Source organism: Dioscorea cayenensis, unplaced genomic scaffold, assembly GCF_009730915.1.
Source record: "Dioscorea cayenensis subsp. rotundata cultivar TDr96_F1 unplaced genomic scaffold, TDr96_F1_v2_PseudoChromosome.rev07_lg8_w22 25.fasta BLBR01001873.1, whole genome shotgun sequence".
NCBI lineage: Eukaryota > Viridiplantae > Streptophyta > Magnoliopsida > Dioscoreales > Dioscoreaceae > Dioscorea > Dioscorea cayenensis.
In genome coordinates this window covers 1-6,955 of record NW_024088264.1, presented here as the reverse complement: position 1 = coordinate 6,955, position 6,955 = coordinate 1, and the positions used below count along the sequence as shown (strand labels likewise).

At 34.8% G+C, this 6,955-nt stretch overlaps 1 long non-coding RNA gene across 1 annotated transcript; it reads right to left on the bottom strand.

Moving 5' to 3' along the window:
* Window positions 1–1,162: 1,162 nt before the first annotated feature.
* LOC120257112 lies at window positions 1,163–5,781 on the bottom strand. The gene is made up of 4 exons (XR_005535523.1): window positions 5,701–5,781; window positions 5,110–5,176; window positions 4,931–5,028; window positions 1,163–1,377 (listed from the first exon to the last, which is right to left on the bottom strand). It is a non-coding gene; the product is annotated as an uncharacterized LOC120257112 (long non-coding RNA).
* Window positions 5,782–6,955: the final 1,174 nt, after the last annotated feature.

Below are 6,955 nucleotides of genomic sequence, written 5' to 3'. Positions count from 1 at the left end.
AGGCTCCGGTTTGAACAAGCGGCCAGCATCTTCATGTTTCCTTGTTTTCCGAGCAACCGCCCTAGCAATACAAAATGCATGAACTTTTGCCCCGATCTAATGTAAAGTATAGTTTTCAGTTAGCCAAGAGGGACTTTGGCGGTATGTTCCTGTTGCGTCGTCTTTCAATAATTCCGATGGCCGATAAATCAATTTCGCCAACCGCCCGTTCAACCGCTAATATCGTGCCTCAAATGTACCATAAAGGACCCAACTGGGGAGTGAGGCCTGGGAATTCGCTCTCCTCTGACCCTGTACTAATCGACGAAGGCCAAAGTGGATTATGCAAAACTGTTTCTCAGCGTTTCAGTGGGGCTCTGTGCACACATGTTTCTTCAGCATCACATCCGTTTCTGAGGCATCAGTTCAGTAACGATATCCGGGCTGATGTAAGTCTTTCTTCCTCTTGTTGCGCCTGGCGTTGGCGGGAGTGTGTGCTGGGATTCTCAGCCATAGGACGGCCTCAAGAAAACGTGGGTGCTCAGGATCTTGGGTGCACTGGGTGCTTCAATGAACACAGGGTTGCAGGGTTGAGGATGCTTTCCATCTTTTGCGTGATATTTTTCGTCTAAGGAATCTAGAAAAATGCTGACCCGTTTGTATGTTCATCACGTGCACCTGGTTGAAGTTCATCAGCTTTTTATCCATGACAAATCTAAACCTAAATTCAAATACAAAAAGTTTGTCATCAAGATGGTTCACCGTCGTCAACCAGGGTAGGATGTTGGGCTGTTAAAATTCGACAAGGCGGGAATATCCGGAAACTTGGTGGCGTGTGATGCAAAACTGACGGGTTGAAATTCGTTGGATTAGAGGACCGGGGCTGGATGGGCAAATTCTCCTTTCCTCAATGTAGCTAATATTGAGTTCGACCACTCTGGGGTTCTAAAACCTTATGGACTCTTTGCAATGTGGGCGCACGGAATTAACATGAAAAAAATTGGCACTGTGGCAGAGCCCAGTGAGGGTGGCAAAATCAATGCGCTGATCATCGAACACAAAAATTTGTGATCATCGTGCGTTTGTTCTAATTGATGTGTTAACGTCCCCACATGAATTTTGGCCAGTGGTTTTGCTATTGTACTCGCTGGGTTGAGATGCATGGGTTGGAAATAATTTTCCTAGATAATGAGTAAATATTTATTTGCTTTATGTCACATACTTGCAGGTACTGTTTGCATGTTGACAAGTTGTACATTGAATTCTTACCTAACTTTAGAATGCAAGTATCTACTTCAAAGAAGAATGATGAAGAAAATTGTGCAAAAGATCGGTACTATTCAGAGCTCTTGCATCTTTATCCTCCTCAACTAAGTTCAAAATAGCATTCAAGAAAACCTGCAACAAAAGATAAAGATCATTATAATATGAAGCAGAAGACATCTCTTGAGTAGGAAATACTAGAGAAAAATTTAGATCAGGTGGTGGAGATAACTTCTTGAGTTAGCAAGAAGCTAATTCGGAATCATTTAAGAGTATATTTTCAGAGGATACCATCACCAACTTTCTAAAAACCCAAAACAATGAAGGAAATGAGAACATGGTGGTTCTTATTTAACCAGCTGCTCACGAACCATAATATACTATGGCATATACAAAACTGCCAACAACATTGCAATCGAAATGGAAGAGAGAAGCAAGGATGATAATATTATCAATCATTCTGGCAATCAGAGGGCCAAAATTATATATAACTGTATATGTGTATATATATTGCACTACTAAATGCATTACAACTGGAATTCACTGAAAATATCTAGACAATTATCACAATAATAAAGTTACTTATATAGCAAAGAGAGCACATCAACTTTGAAGTAGTCACCATAGGGCACATCACTAATTTGCTGTGATGTCTCGATCACTAAATGGCTGGTGGACAATAGAAGATTTGGCAATCAAGATATATGCAAACGAAACTGATATTATACAATATTATCACAAAAGACTCTGAACAATAACTGGCATGCAACAAACTAATGAAAGTAAAAGCACAAGTTATCACATCATAGAACTGGAATGCAATTATTATCAACCAACTTTATAAGTGCATAGGCAAGGAACACAATCGTTAGCATTTTCAGCATCTTAAAAGTAGTAACCAAGAACTCACTTCAAGAAGAAAATAGTCATTGTTGACAGATCATCAATTTATTTTATTAAGTATACTCTAGAATTTTAGGAGTTAGCTTAGGGATATTATTTAGTTTCATATTTTCCTTATGTTCCCGGGATTTTCTTGCCCTTGTTTCTTACTACCTAATTTATGAAAATTTAACTAGATTCTAAGCTTTAGATTAGGATATATTTTCTTGTATATAACTAGCTCAGAATACTTCAATAATATACATCATAGAATTTCTTTTCATTCTCTGTTTGCATGGCATCAGATGGGTTAAGGCTCTCTAATAATTATTGGCTAAAACAGCCATGGAGAATGCGACTCTAGTGGGTTCTTTGGAGGTGTCGTCTAGACCTTCTAGGAGTATGTGCTCATCTGTAGTTCCTTCTCCAGGGATACCCATTCTCTCCAAATAACCCAACAAAAAACGCAATGGAACCAATTTTCTTGAATGGTATCAGTCAATTATGTTGGTAATTTGAGGCAAATAAAAACCTCAGCTCTTTGATAGGTGTAAAAACAACACCAAATATTGCATTTTGATGTATGTGTAGTGAACCAGTACATGCATCCTCTGTGAGAAAAGCACCTTGAAGCAATCAATCAAATCTTGCAGTATCTAAAATCTAGTCATTGTTAGGGTTTTCAAGAAAAATGAGCAGGCATGTGTAAAGGCATTTGTTGATGCAGGGCAGTTTAAGCTCAAGATAGGTGGTCCACATCAGGTTATCAAAGAATCATTTTTTTTAATATTAAAAAGTCATTCTAAAAAATAAGGAAAATTTGATAATGTGGGCTTTTTCACACCAAAAGAAGTGAAATTGAATATCACAAATGAAGGTATTCAAGAATAGTTTAGCCTTGAAGTTGGAAATTTTCAAGCAAACTAAATTTCACAAATAATGTGCATGATTTAATCTAATATAGTAATTTGTAGTTTTTATATCCAAGAATATTTACAATAAAATAAGCTTAAGCTTCTAAGAAGAGTCTTCTAATTAACAGATCAATAATTACTTATAATGGAGCATGATTTGGAATACAAAATGCTCAACAAATAGATTTAAACTATAGTTAGTGTTGAGCAAATCCGCTAAAATTGATGCCAAAATCCAAGCTGAAAACTGGAAAAACATTTGTGGATAAGAAGAGCTCATAAAAAAAATCTAGAAGGCAAATGCATAGATCATGAGACTGAACATCATGATGACACAGTACAGTGTCTTAAGGTCAGAAAGCTAATGTGCACCCACTCCTAATTCACTTGGGAAATAATAATTGTGTTTCACATATGTGGAATAGAATACAATTTTATTAAAAAAATGTTGCTACCCCTCTTAACCAGTAGGAATGAGTTACAATTTCTAGTATAGGAGCACTACCTCAATTCAATCATATGTTGTCGGGATAAAATTGTGAAATCATTAAGACCAACAACAGTTTTATGATCAAAAATAGCTTTGATGAGATTTTCAGTTAAGTGACTGCAGGTACTTATGCATTCAATCAGATAACGTTAGTACCAACAACTCATTACAGATTTATCATTTCATTTGCCTTTCCAAGCAAACCATCCACCAATCCTCAATGCTAGCAGTAAAACATCTAAATAACTACAAACGTCATTCTAGCCACTAATCATCCTAGGCAATTTTACCAGGTGTCCATTTGGACAGAGCTGCATTCAACATGTGTCACATCACAGCAAATTTCCCCATCACAATGGAAAAATTATATATCTCCAATATCTCCTAGAACAACCTAAATAAATAAGCATAGCATAATTGAACAAGTAATATACAACTAATCTATTATACAATAGCTTTTAATCTATATAATTTCCATCTGCTCAAGAAAGCAGATGGCAGGCAGTTCACAGTTTCTGAAGAAACTAGGAAAAAACTGTTCTTTTTTGAACCCAATATGCTATTGCAGAAAGGAATCAATGATTTGCAAATTTTGAAATAATAGACACATTATATAATGTGCATCTGACCATATGCAAATACACTAAAAATACCTAGAAAATTAAGGTTCAAATATGACGTAAATCAAGTTAGCACAATTTTTTTTGTCAAAAACAGATGATGACTATTAATAAAGATTTTGTTTTCACATCCAATAAGTTGAAACAGGAGTCAATGCTTGGCAAATTTAGTAAAAATAGAGAAACATTTTATGATCAGTCCATCCAACCATATACACGTATGTTAAACAATATATAGAAAATCGAGTTTCAAATATATTGCAAATCAAATTGTCTATATGCACACATTGAGTATATATATATATATATATATTCAAATTTCTCATAGCCAGACTCTACCCTGTAATCTTAAATCCATTCATTGTTGGCATGTTGCAGTGACATTTTCAACCCTTGTTTTTATGTAGGTTAGCAGGTATCAATCAGAACAAACCCTCTTGATAAGCCACCAGCACAAATTAAGTCATATAATGAAATTTTAAAGGAAAAAATACACAACCATCAACACCATATCATTCTAATATCAGAGAAAGATTAAGAAAACAGAAAAGAGAAATTAAGAACATGGAAACCATATTGTACATAGACAAACTAAACCAATTTAATGACTGGTGGAGTCACTGCAAAGATCAATGGTATATTTCAAAGACAAGGAAATTAGATTTAGGCAAGGACGATAGTCAAAAATAACTGGCCACCAGGAAGACTCTATAATAGACTGACAAAAAAGAATGATACCAGCAACCATCACATAAAAATAAAGCCAACCACAAACTACTCACAATTGCTGATTGCAGGGCAGTTAACTCAAACCAACAATCATATACTCTGTGTTTGAAGAAGCAGCTTTTATCCTTAAATTCCTCAGTATTTATTTTGCCTTGTCAATCCAGGAAAATGATCATTAGGTAAAATGCTGAGATCATAACAAATAGCAGCATTTAACCCAATTTCAACTTACTTTTGACCAATCAATTTGAGAAAGTCTATAACTGGGCCACATCTTACTAGCGTTGTGGTTGAGACATCTGCAAACAAAAGTTAAAGCAATTGATATATGAAACACAATACACAGTCAAACCACTGCAGTGCGCCATGCGCCACCACCCTACAAACCACCATCACCCCCTTCACCCTCGAAAACCCAAACTCCTCCTCCAACTCCTCCTGCAACGCCGTGTGTGTTCCCCAACTCGTCGACCTTGTCGGAATCCCCTCCAAGTAGGCGTGCTTCCCTGAAAATCAACACCTGACAATCCCATAAGCATTGCAATACTGGCTCCCGCACACCCCCACTATCCCCACCGAGCACAACACCGTCGAATTGAGAAGATGGAAATCCTCTCAGTCTTCCCACTACCGCTCATCACTCACTCTCCCACTCATCATCCTTCTCCTCTCTCTCTCTCTCTCTCTCTCTCTCTCTCTCCATCCCTCAACCACCATCACTACCGGCCTCCTCATCTCCATCTTCACTGCCCCAAGCCACTACTCTCGCAAGATAGAAATGCCCTAGCTAATGGAGATGTTAATGGAGTATGTGGATTTATACCTAGATTTTGATCAATGGAAGCGTTACGATGGATGGTACGATGGATGGAAGGGTTCCAGTGATGGATGAAAGCGTTGAGAGAAAGAGGGATGAGCCGTTGAGAGAAAGACAACGATGATTTTTATATATATATATATATGATATACAGTGAGCCGTTGAATAATTATTTAGACATTTTTTTAATATATTAAACCAGTAAAATATTAGGGTAAATTTTGATGTTAACAATGAATATAACAAGATTTATAATTTTTAGTGAATTATTAAATAATTGTACATGTAACACATTTAATTTTTAAAACAAATATAATATATATTGTCTAAAACATAACTTTTATAATAATTAATATTAATAGTAAAATAACAATTAAAAATTTTTTTTTGCAAATGTTTATTTTCATATATTTTAATAAAATATATTTTTAATATAATTACATATATTTTAAACTTAACTTTCAGCAAATGTCCAATTTATTCTAATAGTTATAAAATTTAATTAGTATAAACCATTTATAGTTACACAATTTGACCGCCACTATAGATAATAATCAATATATAGCAATATTTATACCAACAGGAAAATTGGTATCATTAAATGCTTGATTTCTTCTAACAATTATAAAATTCGTTAGTATAAATAGTCTATACCTACAAAATTTGATCGTCACTATAGATAAGCATTGATAATAGCTATACTAATGGAAGAATATGCATTTGTAAATATTTGATTTATTCTGATAGTCATAAAGTTGTGTTAGTATAAAATTCGTTAGTAATTATTTTCTCTATTCTAGCAGTTTTAAATTATTATTACTAACAACAGTTTATAGCTACATAATTTAATCATCACTATAGACATCTATAGTTATGGAATTTGATCGTGACTATAGGTAATAGACATAATACAATAATAGCTATACTGACAGAACAAAATCCGTCAGTAAATATCTAGTATTATTGGTAAAAATAGTATATAGCTACGGAATTTGACTGTTGCTATAGATAAAAGTCAGAATACAATAATATTATACTAACGGAGCGAAATTCGTTAGTAGATATTTTATCTATTCAGACAGTTTTAAATTATTGTTTGTAAAAAACTTTATAGCTACAAAATTTGACCGTCACTATAGATAAATGTCAAGTATATGGCAATTTTTTTGTAGTGTTGGTTTTTTTACCAACAACTATTGGCCTATTGATACCAGGTCTCTTGCATGAAGTTTTCAATTTTGGGAGACCCGACATCAAAATC